Source organism: Schistocerca serialis, chromosome 7 (genome assembly GCF_023864345.2).
Source record: "Schistocerca serialis cubense isolate TAMUIC-IGC-003099 chromosome 7, iqSchSeri2.2, whole genome shotgun sequence".
NCBI lineage: Eukaryota > Metazoa > Arthropoda > Insecta > Orthoptera > Acrididae > Schistocerca > Schistocerca serialis.
In genome coordinates, this window is record NC_064644.1 from 342,313,431 (window position 1) to 342,334,164 (window position 20,734).

Genomic DNA, 20,734 nt, shown 5'->3' on the forward strand with positions numbered 1-20,734 from the left:
TAGAATGAAAGTACTCGTCGAATGAAATAAACATTCTAAAGATTTTAGAGTACAGAGTGAGGGTATACTAAAAGCGACGAAAATAACAAGAAGGGAGTAGAAATGAGATCAGCGATAAATCTAACACCGAAATTCGTGATCACGAAGTAAACGAAGTGACGGGAATCAACCTGGAAAGCAAAATAACACACGATAGAGGAAGCAAAGATAACTTAAAAAATAGACCAGGACAGGCCAAGACTGCCTTCCTAGCCTAAAGAAGTCTGCTGTTATCTAACATCGGCTTAGTCTGAGGAAGAATTTTTTTGAGAATGGACGTTTGGAACACAACAATCTACAGAAGTGACTCATGGTCTATGGTAAAAGGGTAGCAGGGGGGGGGGGGGGGGGGAGAAGAAGAGACTGGAAATATTTGAGGCATGTTATTAAAGAAGGCTGTTGAAAATTTGGTGACTGGTTGATAAGATAAAGAATGGAGAGTGTCTCTATAGAATCGGCGAAGAACGGCACATACGAAAAACACTAAATTAAATCTCGTGTGACGAGGGCCTCCCGTCGGGTAGACCGTTCGCCGAGTACAAGTCTTTCGATTTGACGCCGCTTCGGTGACTTGCGCGTCGATAGTGATGAAATGATGATTAGGACATCCTGACCCTGAAAGGAGAAAATCTCCTACTCAGCTAGGAATCGAACCCGGGCCCTTGGGGCTGACTTTCTGTCGCGCTGACCACTCAGCTACCGGGGACAGACACGTAAAACACTGACAAGAAAGGACGGAATGATAAGATGAGGTTTGGGGTAACAACATGCATGATACTAGAGGAGGCTGAGTAGCATAAACACTATGGAGGCAAGCAGAGATTAGAGTCCATCCTACTGATAGTTCAGAATATTAGGAGTAAGTGTTGCAGATACGAACAGGTTGGCACAGGAGAGGTTTTATGGGAGGCCACGTGAAGTTTGTCAGTGGGTTCAGCCATCACACTGGCTACCCTTAACAAAAACCGCTATGGCGGCTGGGGTGGCCGAGCGGTTCTAGGCGCAACAGTATGGAACCGCGCGACCGCTACGGTCGCAGGTTCAAATCCTGCCTCGGGCATGGGTGTGTGTGATGTCCTTAGGTTGGTTAGGTTTCAGTAGTTCTTAGTTCTAGGGGACTGATGACCTCAGAAGATAAGTCCCATAGTGCTCAGAGCCATTTGAACCAAGAAAGGCTATTCATGAGGAGTAGTATACACTGTGTATAATACGATGTCAACAACGTTCACTGATACGGCACAAAACTACATGGAAAACGAGTCACCCTTCTATCACAACAGCTGGCGTAAACACGAATCACCATGCGCGTGAACAGAGGAGGCAGAAAATGGGGGAAACTAAAAGCCATTGCCCCAGATGACGAGACAGTGTAATCAACATCATGATGTGCAATAATGCACAACAAATACATTCACACTACAGCGTACACTGATGACGCATTTATACAAAGTGTCACTGATTACTACGTACACTATGTGATAAAAAGTATCCGGACACTCCCAAAAACATACGTTTCTCATATTAGGTGCATTCTGCTGCCACTTACTGCGAGGCACTCCATATCAGTGACCTCAGTAGTCATTAGACATCGCGAGAGCAGAATGGGGCGCTCCGTAGAGCTCACGGACTTTGAACTTGGTCAGGTGATTGGTTGTCACATGTGTCGTACGTCTGTACGCGAGATTTCCACACTCCTAATTATCCTTAGGTACACTGTTTCCGATGTGATAGTAAAGCGACACGTACAGCACAAAAGCGTACAGGCCGATCTCGTCTGACAGAGATCGCCGACAGTTCAAGAGGGGTCGTAATGTGTAATAGACGGACACCTATCCAGACCATCAACAGGAATTCCAAACTGCTTCAGGATCCACGTACTATGACAGTTAGTCGGGAGGTGAGGAACTTGGATTTCATGGTAGAGCGCTGCTCATAAGCCACACATCACGCCGGTAAATGCCGAACGACGACTCGCTTGGTGTAAGGAGCGTAAACATTGGGCGATTTAACAGTGGAGAGACGTTCTGTGGAGTAACGAATCACGGCACACAATGTGGTGATCCGATGGCAGGGTGTTGGTATGGCGAATGCCCGATGAACGTCATGTGCAGCGTGTGTAGTGTCAACGGTAAAATTCGGAGGCGGAGGTGTTGTGGTGTGGTGTGGTCGTATTTTTCATGGAGGGGGCCTGCGCGCCTTGTTGTTTTTCGTGGCACCATCACAGCTCAGGCCCACATTGATGTTTTAAGCACTTTCTTGCTTCCCACTATTGAAGAGCAATTCGGGGATGGCGATTCATCTTTCAACACGATCGAGCACCTGTTCAAATGGCTCTGAGCACTATGGGACTCAACTGCTGAGGTCATTAGTCCCCTAGAACTTAGAACTAGTTAAACCTAACTAACCTAAGGACATCATAAACATCCATGCCCGAGGCAGGATTCGAACCTGCGACCGTAGCGGTCTTGCGGTTCCAGACTGTAGCGCCTTTAACCGCACGGCCACTTCGGCCGGCACCAGTTCATAATGCAAGGACTGTGGCGGAGTGGTTACACGACTGTAACATACCTGTAATGGACTGGCCTGCACAGAGTCCTGATCTGAGTCGTATAGAACACCTTTGGGATGTTTTGGAACGTCCACTTCGTGCCAGGCCTCACCGACCGACACCGATACCTCTCCTCAGTACAGCACTCCGTGAAGAATGGGCTGCCATTCCCCAAGAAACCTTCTAGCACCTGACTGAACGTATGCGTGCGAGAGTGGAACCTGTCATCAAGGCTAAGAGTGGACCAACACCATATTGAATTGCAGCATTACCACTGGAGGGCGCAACGAACTTGTAAATCAATGCCGGCCGGAGTGGCCGTGTGGCTCTAGGCGCTACAGTCTGGAGCCGAGCGACCGCTACGGTCGCAGGTTCAAATCCTGCCTCGGGCATGGATGTGTGTGATGTCCTTAGGTTAGTTAGGTTTAATTAGTTCTAAGTTCTAGGCGACTGATGACTCACAAGTTAAGTCGGATAGTGCTCAGAGCCATTTGAACCATTTTTTTTTTTTTTTAATTTGTAAATCATTCGTAGCCAGGTATCCGGACACTTTTGATCACGTAGCGTAGCTAGGTAGCACGAATATGAAATGTTTCAGTGGGCGTCCTTCAAACTGCGATTCTTCCAAGGCTGGATGAACTGGAAAACAAAATATATCAGAAAAACATGCAAATACATCAAGCCATCTGGGAGACATTCATACACACTTATAGAGTGAGTGAAACACCAGTCACCAGAGAAACAAGTAGCACGAGGAGACTGAAACAAGCAAACACAAAAACAAAGACAAAAATACAAAACAACACAATGTCATCAACAACCAAACTCGAATATGAGACCACAGGGTGCAAATCCAGTACGCTTTGTACATGGTGGAAATACCATGACTCAAAGAGACATGAATCTGCGACTAGAACAACTGATACAGACGAAGAGGAATGTGACGTCTTAACGACAGAAACCACAAAACACAAGAAACATATCTGAAACATATCCATGTGACATAAACCCAGAACTGCTTCACAGCGTACACATCAATAGGGAACAACGCTAAGCAAACCTGCTAAGGATACACAGATCTCAAACACAGACCACAAACACGACCTGTTATAAAACAAAAACTACAGAGAAAAAATAAGAAACCCAAGCACAGCTATTACAGAAACACTAACGACAAACACAAATGAGCCCACGCGAATAGTAAACGGTTGTGAAAACACACTTGATCGCTTAGCAACAAATAACCCTAATTAAATAATGAGCATCGAAACTGAGACAGCGATTAGAGAACACAGGGTTGTCGTAGCGAGATTGAATCTTGTAACCCCAAAATCATCCAAAAATAAGCGAAAAATATACCTATTCAAAAAAGCAGATAAAAATTCACTTGACGCCTTCCTGAGAGACAATCTCCACTCATTCCAAATTAATAATATAAGTGTAGACCAGATGTGACTTGAATTCAAAGAAATATTTTCGGTAGCAATTGAGATACTTCCACCAAATAAATAAACGACGGAGCTGATCCTCCTTGGTAAACAAAACGGGTTAGAACACTTGCAGAAACAACGAAAAAAATGCCATATTTAAACGGACGCAAAATCTTCAAGATTTGCCGATCTTTTACAGAAGCTCGAAATTTAGAGCGGACTTAAATGCGAGATGCTTATAATAGTTTCCACAGCTAAACTTTGTCTCGAACCTGATAGAAAAGTCAAAAGAGATTCTGGTCGAATGTGAAGTATGCTAGAGGCAAGATACAATCAATGCCTTCTATGCGCAATAGCAATGGAGATACTATCAAAGGCAGTGCTGCCAAAACAGAGCTACTAAACACAGCCTTCCGAAATGCCTTCGCATAAGAAGACGAACTAAATATTCCAGAATTCGAATCAAGAACAGCTGCCAACATGAATAACGTAGTAGTAGATATCCTTGGAGTAGTGAAGCGACTTAAATCACTTAATAAAAGCAAGTTTTTGGGTCCAGACTGGATACCAATTAGGTTCCTTTCGAGTATGCTGTTTCCATAGCCCCACACTTAACCATCATATATAACCGTACGCTCGACAAAAGATCGGTACCCAAAGACTGGAAAGTTGCGCAGGTCACACCAATATTCAAGAAAGGCAGTAGGAGTAATCCACTAAATTACAGATCCACATCATTAACGTCTATATGCAACAGGATTTTGAAACATAGATTGTGTTCGGAGATTATGAATTACCTCGAAGTAAACGGTCTACTGACACACAGTCAACACAGGTTTAGAAAACATCGTTCTTGTGAAACACAACTAGCTCTTCACTCGCACGAGGTGTTGACAGCTACTGACAAGGGATTTCAGATTGATTCCGTATTTCTGCATTTCCGGAAGGCTTTTGACACTGTACCACACAAGCGGCCTCTAGTGAAATTGCGTGGTTATGGAACATCGTCTGTTATGCAACAGGATTCGTGATTACCCGTCAGAGTGGTCACAGTTCGTAGTAATTGATGGAAAGCCATCGAGCAAAACAGAAGTGATTTCTAGCGTTCCCCAAGGTAGTGTCATAGGCTTTTTGCTTTTCCTTATCTATATAAACGATATGGGAGACAATCTGAGCAGCCGCCTTAGGTTGTTTGCAGATGACGCTGTCGTTTATCGACTAATGAAGTCATGAGAAGATCAAAAGAAATTGCAAAACGGTTTAGGAGAGATATCTGTATGGTGCGAAAATTGGAAATTGACCCTAAATAACGAAAAGTGTGAGATCGTCCACATGACTGCTAAAAGGAATCCGTTAAACTTCGGTTATACGATAAATCAATCAGATCCTAAGGACGTAAATTTAGCTAAATACCAATGAATTACAATTACGAAGAACTTAAATTAGAAGGAACACATATAAAGTGTTGTGGGGAAGGATAACCAAAGACTGCGTTTTATTGGCAGGACACTTAGGAAATGTAACAGATCTGCTAAGGAGACTGCGTACACTACGCTTATCCGTTCTCTTTTTGAATACCTCTGCGCTGTGTGAGATCCTCACCAGATAGGATTGACGGAGTACATCGAAAATGTTCAAAGAAGGGTGGTACGTCTTGTAATATCGCGACCTAGGGCAAAGAGTGTCACTGAAATGATACAGGGTTTGGGACGGACACCATTAAAACAAAATGGTTTTTAGTTGCGGAGGAATCTTCTCACCAACTTTCTCTTACGAATACGCAAGTATTTTGTTGACGCCGACCTAGATAGAGAGAAACGATCACCATGATAAAATAAGGAAAATCAGAGCTCATACGTTCTTTCCGCGCGCTATACGATATTGGAATAATACAGAATTGTGAAGGTGGATCGATGACCCTCTGCCAGCACTTGAATGTGATTTGCAGAGTATCTACCACAAGATTCGAACAATAAACAGGAACACGTTAAAGTAACAACAATTGACTACATGGACCTTGAGGAGGAGCAGGCTCGAGAACAGTAACACGGTTTAATCAACCAGAAGGAAATAAAATACAGGTTACCTTACTACGGAACAGACTGATCGCATTGTCCCACGATCATAAAACCTCCCGACCAACAAACGAGTGCTTTGTATACTCCTGGGTCGGTATGCATCCGCAGAGGAGAGGGTTTTTATGTAAATGGAGTCTACAAGGATTTGGTGAGAGCACACGGGCGCGTTTACTTCGAATTTAAAGATAATGGACCGAAAAGCTATTCATATTTGGTGAAATTTCATCCCAATTTGAAATCGTTAATCCACCCAAGAGGTCAGATGGACCTTTGAGATCTGGCCGTGTTTTCGTACACGTCGAGACATTGCTGTCTGAGGCGTCGCCGAGCCCGCGTGTGACATCACGCTTTATCACCGTTACAGAGGTAGGCTGTACAAACCTTTGAGCCAAATATCAACCTTTCACATGTCAATGGGAGGCAACTGTATAGCGCTACCGCTACGTTTTTCCAGTTCCTCCCTAAATACCATGTCTGAACGAAAGAGAAAGGGGTATCTGTAGAGGATTAGGGTTCATAGAGCAAAAAAAAAAAAAAAAAAAAAAAAAAAGGTCCGCATTATCGTAAACGCATGACTCAGCCGTGACGCGAGAGATTAGTTTCGCTCCAGCGAATGTTCTCTTGGCCTTTGGCCTTAATACCGATGGTGATCAACTCTGTTTACGATCAGAGGGCACGACGGGTAGAGAACGGTTGCTCTCAAGGGAAACTCTTCATCGCAACCCCCCCCCCCCCCCCCCACCCTCGCACCCCCACAGATTTAGTGGGAAACCTTGTCAAACGCTGTACACAGATGAAGCATGAAAACAAAAAGGTGAACTGAATTGTGAAAAAAGCACAGTACAAACAATTAAGAGTCCAGGGTCAAGACGTGCGACATCGAGCAAATTTGAATAGCCAGGCCGTCGTGGTTTTGTGGTCACGGCGTTGTACGGCGAAGAGGAGATCTGTATTCAAATCTCTCTCGGGTCCCCTTTTTTTCGCAAAGTTATGAACTCTCCGTCCGGTCATTGACAGGTCTGTTCACTGTGTTCAGATTTGTATCTGTGTCGTGGTGTAATGCTCATTTGCAACAGCTAAGTATAAGGAAGGGACCTCTAGACGAACATATTTCCTATTTTTTCTACGCAAGTACCACATTTTATTACTCTTGCGTTCCGTTTTGGAAGTTTTGTCCCTTAAATTCGTTTGTTGTAACATGGTTCACACCCGTTTATTTGTCATTTCTATCTCACGAGGCATCTCACCTGATCTCACTACGCATCACATTTACTTGCGTCGGTAATATATTCTTACCAAATGTCTTATGTTACATATCTCGTAACCGATGTGTAGTATCCTATTGCCTAGAGTACAGACAGGGAACAGACACGCCAGTGACCGGACGTGAAGTTCATAGTTTAGCGAAAAAAATGTTGCACAAAGTAGATCTGAACACGGGTCTCCCACTTCACATTCCAACACCGTGACCGTATGCAGTTATTCTTGCCATTCTCTCTATGTTACGTATCTCGAGCTTTGACCGTTCTCTGTTTTGCTTCTTCTTTCATAGTTTAGTATACCTTCTTCCTGTTTGAACACTTGATATGTGTTCAGTTTTTGACGGCCTGTCTACTGGGCAATTTTACCACTAAATCTGAGGGGGTAGCGAGTTTTCATTGTCGGTACTACTAGTTGGGTGGGCGACCAGGAGGGGAGAAGTAACTTTAATGGTGTTGAGCTCTGTTGTGCTTCTAGCAAAAAAATGGTTCAAATGGCTCTGAGCACTATGGGACTTAACATCTGTGGTCATCAGTCCCCTAGAACTTAGAACTACTTGAACCTAACTAACCTAAGGACATCACACACATCCACGCCCGAGGCAGGATTCGAACCTGCGACCGTAGCGGTCACGCGGTTCCAAACTGAAGCGCCTAGAACCGCACGGCCACACCGGCCGGCTGCTTCTAGCAGTAGTTGCTCGCTATGGACTTGAGTGGCGAACGGATGGAGCACACCTTTATTGCCATGGTGTTCTGAAGTGCGTCGCGGCAAGAGTGTTCACTGCCCTGGGACATAGCGGACGGCTTGAGAGGAGCTATGGCTGCTGTGATGCGGCTGCGGCTGTGCGATGGTAACTTTTCGCCTGGATCGTGAGCATTCTGTGGATCCTGCTTAATTTGTCCGCTTATTGTTCAAAATGGTTCAAATGGCTCTGAGCACTATGGGACTTAACATCTGTGGTCATCAGTCCCCTAGAACTTAGAACTACTTAAACCTAACTAACCTAAGGACATCACACACATCCATGTCCGAGGCAGGATTCGAACCTGCGACCGTAGCAGTCGCGCGGTTCCGGACTGCGCGCCTAGTCCGCTTATTGTGGAGAGTTACTTTGTTTAATGGTGGGCTCTGAAAAATTTCATAGCGAAGTTGTTATTGTTATGGGGAAATCGAAGAGCCTTATCGCTCTCTCGTTTTCTGCCACTGTAAAGCTTGAAAAGGGAGGAGAGTCCGGGGATGAGCTGTGATAACATTTTGATACGCCCGCTAAGCCCGATGGGCAAAACAGGTGATTAGGATTGTGGAAAGGGCCAAATAAGGTTGATGTCAGTTTCACCTTAAAATTGAAATTTATTGTAATTTAATAACATTTACACCCAAAGCGGTACATAACCGAACTTTTACAACTACGAGTTTCAAGCTCCAAATTTTTCACTGCTGAAGGCATCCAAACAAGAAATGTTAAAAATCAACAAGTTAAATTTCAAGTGACTGAAAACACGCAGCTACAATTACAAACAAAATAATTAATAGCTAGGCTGAAAGCCTGAAGGCAACGGTGGATAGACAAGCAAACAAAATGAAATAGAAACGGCTGAAGGCCCACAATAAAATGTTCAAGATTTTAAAAATAAATTACCATAACCTTTCAAAGGCAGAAGGCCGCAATATTTAAGCTTGAAAGCTAATTTTAAGAATAAGGTTCCAAGGCTGAAGGCCCATAATTCATTTGCCATAAATTTTTAAAAAATTTAACCGTAAGCCCCAAGTTATAAGTAGCTGAAACCGGTCTCAAAGAAAATACCACACAATGGCAATAACCTTTCAGCAAATATCCACTTGCCGGAATTCAAACTTACTTGCATAAAACACAATAAAACCTAGAATTCTTTTCAAATCCTTGGCTGTGATAGATTGTAAACAGACAATTGAACACCGGTGAGAAAGACAGTAAAGAGAACAGTACTCAGAGACCTCCAGGGGGTCGGTCTGCCCTCGTTCACTTAGGTGAGACAGGTGGTGAGCCCAACTACACTTGACCCGTCGGAACTTAACCAAGGAACATCCTCGGACCGATCGACAAACGACTTCCTTGCCATTAATCGGTACATGAGAATTCAAACACAAAATGTTACGGGCGTAATTATCCACAATCAAACATGTATATTTATTAAGCTGTCAAAACTACACACCGTGTTGGGCAGCCACAACATGTGAGGAAAGGACACTACCTGAAATTACGTTAGTGGCCAGGGCAGATAACCGGAACACTAACGGGCAAGAGGCAGGAAATTCCGCTGATGCCCTTGAATTGTAGTCAAGCAATATAGTTAATTCCACCCCATGGCGGCTAAATTTCAGCAGTACAAACACTGTGTTGCTCACAGCAAAACCTCCCCAACAGCGAACCACCGAAACGAACCACACAACATGAATGGACGTGGCTTTGGTACTTGAAACCAATACTCAACTTTGACGTCCTGGGTAAGTAAACCACGAAGCTCGTAGCGATCGGAAAGCTCCACACACACTCCTACACTGCGCAGGGCAGGCCGTTGTGGCCGAGCAGTTCTAGGTGCTTGTCTGGAACCTCGCGAATGCTGTGGTAGCAGGTTCGAATCCTGCCTCGAGCATGGATGTTTGTGATGTCCTTAGGTTAGTTAGGCTGAGGAAGTTCTAAGTTGTATGGGACTGATGACCTCCGATGTTAAGTCCCATACGGCTCAGAGCCATTTGAACCAGGCTTGCGTGCCTCGGCGATTCAGACAACAGTACCGTAGGTGCAACTACAACGGAAGGGTATCTGCTGAGATGCCAGACAAACGTGTGGTTCCTGAAGAGGGGCAGCAGCCTTTTCAGTAGTTGGAGGGGAAACAGTCTGGACGGTTGACTGATCTGCCCCTGTGACACTAACCAAACGGCCTTGCTGTGCTGGTACTGCGAACGGCTGAAAGCAAGGGGAAACTACAGCCGTAATTTTTCCCGAGGGCATGCAGCTTTACTGTATGGTTAAATGATGATGGCGACATCTTGGGTAAGATATTCCGGAGGAAAAATAGTCCCCCGTTCGGATCTCCGGGCGGGGACTACTCAGGAGGACGTTGTTATCAGGAGAAAGAAAACTGGCGTTCTACGGATCGGAGCGTGGAATGTCAGATCATTTAATCGGGCAGATAGGCTAGAAAACTTAGAAAGGGAAATGGATAGGTTAGATTTAATGGGACTTAATGAAGCTCGGTATCAGGAGGAACAAGACTTTTGGTCAGGTGAATACAGGGTTACAAATACAAAATCAAATAGGAGTAAAGCAGGAGTAGGTTTAATAATGAATAGGAAAATAGGAATGCGGGCAAGCTACTACAAACAGCATAGTTAACGCAATATTGTGGCCAAGATAGATACGAAGCCCACACCTACCACAGTAGTACATGTTCATATGCCAACTAGCTCCGCATATGTAGAGATTGATGAAATTTATGATGAGATAAAAGAAATTATTCAGGTAGCGAAAGGAGACGAGAATTTAATAGTCATGGGTGTCTGGAATTCGACAGTAGGAAAAGAAAGAGAAGGAAACGCAGTAGGTGAATATGGATTGGGGATAAGAAATGAGAGAGGAAGCCGCCTAGTAGAATTTTGCAAAGAGCATAACTTAATCATAGCTAACACTTGGTTCAAGAATCATAAAAGATGGTTGTATACACGGAAAAAGCCTGGAGATACTGACAGGTTTCAGATAGATTATATAATGGTAAACCATATTTACGAACCAGGTTTTAAGTGGTAAGAAATTTCCAGGATCAGATGTGGACTCTGCCCACAATCTATTGGTTATAAACTGTAGTTTAAAACTGAAGACACTGCAAAAAGTTGGGAATTTGAGGATATGGGACCTGGATAAACTGAAAGAACCAGAGGTTGTAGAAAGCTTCAGGGAGAGCATTATGGAACGATTGGCAAGATTGGGGGAAAGAAATTCTGTAGAGGAAGAATGGGTACCTTTGAGAGACGAAATAGTAAAGGTAGCAGAGGGTCAAGTAGGTAAAAAGACGAGGACTAATAGAAATGCTTGTGTAACAGAAGATATATTGAATTTAATTAATGAAAGGAGAAAATATAAAAGTGCAGTAAATGAAGCAAGCAAAAAGTAATACAAACGTCACAAAAATGAGATCGACAGGAAGTGCAAAATGGCTAAGCAGGGATGGCTAGAGGACAAATTTAAGGATGTAGAGGCTTATCTCACTAGGTGTAAGATAGATACTGCCTACAGGAAAATTAAAGAGACTTTTGGAGAAAAGAGAACCACTTCCATGAATATCAAGAGCTCAGATGGAAACTCAGTTCTAAGCAAAGAAGGGAAAGCAGAAAGGTGGAAGAAGTATACAGACGGTCTATACAAGGGCGATGTTCTTGAGGACAGTATTATAGAAATAGAGAGAATGTAGATCAATATGAAATGGGAGATATGATACTGCGTGAATAGTTTGACAGAGCACCGAAAGACGTAAGTCGAAACAAGGTCCCGGAAGTAGACAACATTCCATTAGAACTACTGACATCCTTAAGAGAGCCAGGCCTAACGAAACTCTACCATCTGGTGAGCAAGATGAATGAGATAGGCGGGATACCCTCAGACTTCAAGAAGAATATAATAATTCCAATCCCAAAGAAAACAGGTGTTGACAGATGTGAAAAGTATCGAACTATCAGTTTAATAAGCCACTGTTGCAAAGTAGTAACACGAATTCTTTACAGACAGATGGAAAAATTGATACAAGCCGACCTCAGGGAATATCAGTTTGGATTCCGTAGAAATGTTGGAACACGTGAGGCAATACTAACATTACGCCTTATCTTAGAAAATAGATTAAGGAAAGGCAAATCTACGTTTCTAGTGTTTGTAGAGAAATCTTTTGACAATGTTGACTCGAACTCTGAAGGTGGCAAGGGAAAATACAGGGAGCTAAAGGCTATTTACAATTTGTGCGGAAACCATTTAAATCTATACTCGATGTAAACAAATTTTTCTTCTTTAGAAACGCTTTCTTTGCCATTGCCAGTCTGCATTTTATATCCTCGCTTCTTCGACCATCATCAGTTATTTTGCTCCCCAAATAGCAAAACTATTTTACTACTTTAAGTGTCTCATTTCCTAATCTAATTCCCTCAGCATCACCCGATTTAATTCGACTACATTCCATTATCCTCGTTTTGCTTTTGTTGATGTTCATCTTACACCCTCCTTTCAAGACACTGTCCATTCCGTTCAACTTCTCTTCCAAGTCCTTTGCTGTCTCTGACAGAATTACAATGTCATCGGCGAACCTCAATGATTTCATTTCTTCTCCATGGATTTTAATTCCTACTCCGAATTTTTCTTTTGTTTCCTTCACTGCTTGCTCAATATACAGATTGAATAACATCGGGGATAGGCTACAACCCTGTCTCACTACCCAACCACTGCTTCCCTTTCATGCCCCTCGACTCTTATAACTGCCATCTGCTTTCTCTACAAATTGTAAATAGCCTTTCGATCCCTGTATTTTACCCCAGCCACCTTCAGAATTTGAAAGAGAGTATTCCACTCAACATTGTTAAGAGCTTTCTCTAAGTCTACAAATGCTAGAAACGTAGGTTTGCCTTTCCTTAATCTTTCTTCTAAGGTTAGTCGTAGGGTCAGTATTGCCTCACGTGTTCCAACATTACTACGGAATCCAAACTGATCTTCCCCGAGGTCGGCTTCTATCGGTTTTTCCATTCGTCTGTAAAGAATTCGCCTCAGTTTTTTTGCAGCTGTGGCTTATGAAACTGATAGTTCGGTAATTTTCACATCTGTCAACACCTGCTTTCTTTGGAATTGGAATTATTATATTTTTCTTGAAGTCTGAAGTTATTTCGCCTGTCTCATATATCTTGTTTACCAGATGGTAGAGTTTTGTCAGGACTGGCTCTCCCAAGGCTGTCAGTAGTTCTAACGGAATGTTATCCACTCCGGGGGCCTTGTTTCGACTCAGGTCTTCCAGTGCTCTGTCAAACTCTTCACGCAGTATCATATCTCCCATTTCATCTTCATCTACATCCTCTTCCATTTCCATAATATTGTCCTCAATTACATCGCCGTTGTACAGACCCTCTATATACTCCTTCCACCTTTCTGCTTTCCCTTCTTCGCTTAGAACTGGGCTTCTATCAAAGTTCTTGATATTCATGCAAATGGTTCTCCTTTCTCCAAAGGTCTCTCTAATTTTCCTGTAGGCAGTATCTATCTTGCCCCTACTGAGATAAGCCTCTAAATCCTTACATTTGTCCTCTAGCCATCCCTGCTTAGCCATTTTGCACTTCCTATCGATCTCATTTTTGAGATGTTTGTATTCCTTTTCGCCTGCTTCATTTACTGCATTTACTGAGGAGGTATTGAATAGAATTGGAGAGACGAGAAATTTATGGCACAATTTGACAAGGAGAAGGGATCGGTTGATAGGACATGTTCTAAAGCATCAAGGGATCACAAATTTAGTATTCGAAGGTAGCGTGGAGTGTAAAAAGTCGCAGAGGGAGACCAAAAGATGAATACGCTAAACAGTTTCAGAAGGATGTAAGTTAAAGTAGGTACTGGGAGATGAAGAACCTTGCACAGGATAGAGTAGCATGGAGAGCTGCATCAAACGTCTCTGGACTGAAGACCACAACAACAACTTATTAAGTAACTGATGTGTGCTGAGCGAGGAAAGTTTGGTGACAGGTTGTCACAGTGGTTAAATATTTACCTAATTATGAAAGAAACTGGCATTAAATTTTATTTACTGGTGGAAATCTGAACGGGTTCCTCCTCAACTGCGTGTGTTGATTTTTCCTGAGCCTCCGCTTAACTTTCCTTAATGTGTCCCAGGTAGCTTAATAACTGTGCTTGTAAATACTAGAGCTTGTACTGATGGCTGACGAACGTTATGTGATCCCTTGTTGCCGCTACGAGTGATTTTCCCGTCACCTGATGCCAGCAGCGACGCCCGCTGGTTCTGGGCGTGATGCCTGAGTCAGTTAAAAATGGTTCAAATGGCTCTGAGCACTATGGGACTTAACATTTGAGGTCATCAGTCCCCTAGACTTAGAACTACGCAGCAGCGCGATTCTGGACTGCAGCGCCTAGAACCTCTCGGCCACAACGGCCGGCGTCAGTCAGTTATTTCTGTAGTTCTAGAGACATCGAGCAGCCCTACTCATGTATGAAATTGAATTGTTATGTGGGTCAAAAAATGGTTCAAATGGCTCTGAGCACTATGGGACTCAACATCTTAGGTCATAAGTCCCCTAGAACTTAGAACTATTTAAACCTAACTAACCTAAGGACATCACACACACACCCATGCCCGAGGCAGGATTCGAACCTGCGACCGTAGCAGTCCCGCGGTTCCGGACTGCAGCGCCAGAACCGCACGGCCACCGCGGCCGGCTTATGTGGGTCACAAAGTAGTTCATTTACCAGAATGCTGGGTAAACTTTCAACTGGTATTAGCCTTGTTAGTGTCTTGCAATTTTACTTACCTATTTCGAAGACTGATGAGTGTTGAAGGTGACATGTATTTCCAAAGATTAACATCGGCGTGTCCGCCATCTGGCTAGTGCGGTGTCGGAAGAGCGCGTCGCCTTTAAGGTGCGGCGAGTGCGCAGAGACAGAGACAGAGGCGGGTGTCGGCTTCTGGTGACGCGGCGGCTGTGATCGCGGCGCCCGGGCCCGAGATTGGCGCCGTCCAGCGTGCGCCTTTACGGCCGAGCGCTCTGTCCTGGCCTCGCCACGGCGCGCCACACAACGCGCAGGGCGCGGCGTCCCGCGAGGGAAGCCCGGCAGCTCGGGTGGCTGCTACGGCGCGCCTGCGCGCCTCCTCAGTCGGGCCTCACATTCACAGCGGCCGCTCTGATGAGGTCCTCACTGTGCTAAGCCCGAGACGAGACGAGGCTCCGGGACGGCCGCGCCACATGTCACAAAGCGCCATTACACGTCTCGCTGCCCGCCACTCTGCCTTGTCCCGGCACCGCCGTATGGCCGTCCTATCGTCGCCGTTCCTCTGTCACTGCGGGCATCTCCTGTGCACGCGCGGTGGTGCTTCCATCTCGCCAGCACACTGTATTATTTATCGCGTCACCTCGGGTTGCCCGAGTGTGCAACTCAATAGCTGCCGAGCAGCAAGGACGACGACCTGCGCTGCCTGAATAAGGCCTATATTTAGTAGGGAGACTTTCAGAAGTAATAAAAACACTGACGAAAAAAAACCGCAACCCCAAAAAATTGTTAATGTACAGTAATGAAATATCTTTGCCTAGGCAGAATGTTCAAGTGATCAACATCGATAGAGCACAAGATAAGAATTTTCAAATGCGAAATACTGGTAACATACACTACTGGCCATTAAAATTGCTGCACCAAGAAGAAATGCAGATAATAAACGGGTATTCATTGGACAAATATATTGTGCTAGAACTGACATGTAATCACATTTAAATGCAATTTGGGTGCATAGATCCTGAGAAATCAGTACCAAGAACAACCACCTCTGGCTGTAATAACGGCCTTTATACGCCTGGTCATTGAGTCAAACAGAGCTTGGGTGGGGTGTAGAGGTACAGCTGCCCATGCAGCTTCAACACGATACCACAGATCATCAAGAGTAGTGACTGGCGCATTGTGACGAGCCATTTGCTCGGCCACCATGGACCAGACGTTTTCAGTTGGTGAGAGATCTGGAGAATGTGCTGGCCAGGACAGCAGTCGAACATTTTCTGTACCCAGAAAGGCCCGTACAAGACCTGCAACATGCGGTCGTGCATGATCCTCCTGAAATATAGGGTTTCGCAGCAATCGAATGAAGGGTAGAGCCACGGGTCGTAACACATCTGAAATGTCACGTCCACTGCCGTCAATGCGAACAAGAGGTGACCGAGACATGTAACCAATGGCACCCGATACCATCACGCCGTGTGATACGCCAGTATGGTGGTGACGAATACACATTTCCAATGTGCGGTCACCGCGATGTCGCCAAACACGGATGCGACCATCATGATACTGTAAACAGAACCTGGATTCATTCGAAAAAATGACATTTTGCGAATCGTGCACCCAGGTTCGTCGTTGAGTACACCATCGCAGTCGCTCCTGTCTGTGATGCAGCGTCAAGGGTAACCGCAGCCACGGTCTCCGAGCTGATAGTCCATGTTGCTGCAAACGTCGACGAACTGTTCGTGCAGATGGTTGTTGTCTTGCAAACGTCCCCATCTGTTGACTCAGCGATAGAGACGTGGCTAAACGATCCTTTACTGCCATACGGATAAGATGCCTGTCTTTTCGACTGCTAGTGATACGAGGCCGTTGGGATCCAGCACGGCGTTCCGTATTACCCTCCTAAACCCACTGATTCCATATTCTGCTAACAGCCATTGGATCTCTACCAACGCGAGCAGCAATGTCGCGGTACGATATAGAGCAATCGCGATAGGCTACAATCCGATCTTCATTAAAGTCGGAAACGTGATGGTAAGCATTGAAACGTCCCCTTTGAAAAATTTTTACCTGACTGTGCTGAAACTGACACACAATATTTTTAGCGCAACGCAATCTGACTTTCAAAAAATCCCTACAAAAGAATGGCCCTGACTAACATTAACCTATACGTTTCACAAATCACTTACCTCACAAAAATCTTGGTTACTCGAACTACTGCAATAGAGCGAGCGCCACTACTGCCAGCTAAATAAAAGATTCAAACTACGGAAGACACTAACTACTGATAGGCATAGTTAGGAAATGAAAGATTTTAATAGAGAACAAACACTGTATTTACCTTAATAATCATAATATATATAGCAGTTCATGACAAATTACAAAACTCCGCCATCTCTCTCCCCACATCCACCACTGCTGGCGCCTCACCTCCAACTGCGCAACGCTACTCGCTGTTCACATCCAGCTGCCGCTGCCCAACACTACAATGGCAGACAACAATGCAAACCAGCCACAGACTGCACACAGCACAGCCAGTGATTCTCACACAGAGCGCTACGTGGCGTTACCAATAAGAAAACATAAACAGCCTACTTACAGCATTTGTCCTCCTTACACGAGGCATCACAACAACGTTTCACCAGGCAGCGCCGGTCAACTGCTGTTTGTGTATGAGAAATCGGTTGGAAACTTTCCTCATGTCAGCACGTTGTAGGTGTCGCCACCGGTTCCAACCATGTGTGAATGTTCTGAAAAGCTAATTATTTGCATATCACAGCATCTTCTTCCTGTCGTATGTAGCACGTCATCTTCATGGTGTAGCAATTTTAATGGCCAGTAGTGTAACAACCGGTGTAACCACCAGAATATTGAATGCTAGCACGCAAAAGTGCATACAGTGTATTGTACACATTACAGATGTCACTTTGTAGGATATATTTTGATGCCTGTTACTGCACTTCGTCAGTCAATACAGGGATAATTAAAGCCGTTTGTGGATGACGCTGGAGTTGTCCGATGATGTCCCACATGGGCTCGATTGGAGACAGATCTGGTGATGGAGCAGGCCAAAGCAACATGTCGACACTGCAGAGCATGTTGGGGCACAACATCTGTATGTGGGCGAGCGTTATCCCCTCGGAAAACGCTACCTGCAATGCTGTTCATGAATGGCAGCACAATAGGTTGAATCACCATACTCAAGTACAAATTTGCCCTCTGTGTACGTGGGATAACCATGAGAGTGCTCCTGCTGACATACGAAATCGGACTCAAGACCATATAATCCAGGTGCAAGTACAGTGCGACCAGCACGCAGACATGTTGGTTGTTTGTAGGGCCTCAGCTGGCCTCCCAAACAACACACAACCATCACTGGCACTGAGGAAAAACTAGCTTTCTTTAGAAAACACACAGCAGATCTCCATTCTGACCTCCAATGAGCTCTCGCTTAACACCACCGAAGTCGCAAATGGCGGTGCTTTCGGCCAGTGTAATGCACGCTACAGGGCGTCTGGATCGGAGCTGTTCATGAAGTAATTGATTTGTAACAGTTACTTGTATCACTAATATGACACTGCTGCTCAGACTGCTGCTGCATATGCCGTACGGTGCGCCGGAGCCGTAGGCCGAGCACGATGGTCTACCCTCTCCGTAGTGCCACGTCTACCAACTTTCGTTTATATCCCTCAACTCCTTCTTGGTACTGCAATGTATTTCTGTCAGTGTATTTAAGAGATACAAGTTAATTAGAATCAAACATGCTAAGCAATATGTAATTAATTAGTATTGGCTTCCGAGAGATAGCTGATGTAAGATAAACAAAATTCTCACAGAAGATGTTAAGCAAAGCATATTGTTGAAGTTTAAAGGTGATTTCCATAAACTGCGTATGCAGGAGAGATTCCAAAACATATCCTCTGGCGGAACTCTTTGAGAAGCCTGGTACTTTTATGGAATATTTTCTTTATTTTGAAGGAGGATGGTGTAAAAAAAATGAGAAAAACTTGTTTCACTCGGTAATTATTTCAATTATAAACCCTGACTAATAACTTAGAAATCAAAATAAAACTGAAAAAATAATTAGTATTCTCAAAATATCCATAAAATGTCATGTTGTTAGTAGCTCTTCATGTGGAACACCAGATGGCGGGGAACTACACGATGATACGTTAACACCATAGGCCATTCAATTGACTGTAACACCACACTACAGATAGAGAAGCATTTTTGAAATGTGTCTTCGCAGAGATCTGTGGGTTTTCGTCGGTCGACCGATATGGGTTACAAGCGTTACTAATACCGCTACGAGTGAAAGGGGCTTCACCACAAACAGTATCAATGGGATTACTCGGGCATGTGCAATAATCTAGCGACAAAATACTCTTTTTTCATCTCCTTCTGAAGTTGCTCAGTCCATCGAAGATGATACAAATAGAAGCAGTGCGTACTCATTGGGGTCTCTCGCAGCTCAGTGAAAATATTAGTAAACAGTCATGACTCTGATGTTCTGCGGTTAGGAAGTCGTTTAACGCATTATTTTAAAGCAGCAGTAGTAGCCGCAGCGTTTCCAACTCGTACACAAATACTGTATGGGCGCTTCCAGTGTTTTTAAATACCTAAGGCAAGGTTAAACAAGGAACTGGAATTGGCCAACGAACAAGACTCACAATCGTGCTAGAAATATTCAAATATATGAAGTCGAGCACAACCTCACCAACTTAAACTTCGAAACTGAAACGACAATCGATAAATAAATAATCAACAACAGTACTAACATGACAACTGTCTCCAATCAAGTGTATCTCCATAATCAACAAAAGTTGTACACATGTCCAGTACCATGTTTCATTGGAGTTAATCTATACTGCCATCTCGTGAACTTTCATATTTTAACGCATTTGATCTATTTCATAGGGTGACCTTTCGACATGTGTGGCAACGGCACCCCTTCTGTTTATTTTTGGGCCAACAGATTTTTGTTTATATAAACGACCTGCGGAAATCGCCTGTGGCCAGAGCAGGCAGCCTAGCACGGATTACGAAGAGTTTGGGGATCGTGTTTGCGAAAGACGTACCAAGCACGGCGGCCGCCAACTTCAAGAGGTCGGTTTAAGCCGTTCAGAACGGCGTCAGAGCGAACAGCTTGCGCATCTAAGACATGTTTCAACAGGCAGACTACCTAATTACCTACATAGAGTCACGTATCCCCCACTATGCACAGATTTTTCCGATGCCGAAGACGATCACTCAGTAAATACAGACGGCATTTGGATATTTCGTCAGCGAGGGACTATTCTTCAAGGTCCGAGACGATGCTCTTACCCTATCCATTGGTGGAGGAGGCCTCTGGCACGTACACGTTCATGATCGGTGGCGCTTATCACCTCGATGATGAAAGCATGGGGTATACAACAGTCTAGTATGTCGGAACTTTTGGTAGAGGATCTGGTACCAGCTCCTTCAATTGCGCATGTGATGGTGAAGAATATTTCCCGACCACTCCATCATATTAGAAATTTTTTCCTTGAGTATAGTTACATTGTGAGAAATCTACCGGCCAATAGACCGGCGACAACATAGGACACCTACTAAACATTCAGGAGCAGTCGCCCCGTCAACCCTATTGGCACACTGAACCCCACAATAAACTGGTGGTGTAAGACAGGGATGTAGTCTTTCGCCCCTACTGTGCAGTCTATATACCGAAGAAGCAATGACGGAAACTAAATAAAAATTCAATTAAAATTCAAGCTGAAAGGATCTCAGGATCAGCTTCGTTGATGACATTGTTATTCTCAGTGACAGCAAAGAAGAATTACAGGATCTGCCGAATGGAATGACTTTCTGAGAAGTACAGAATACGGACTGAGAGTAA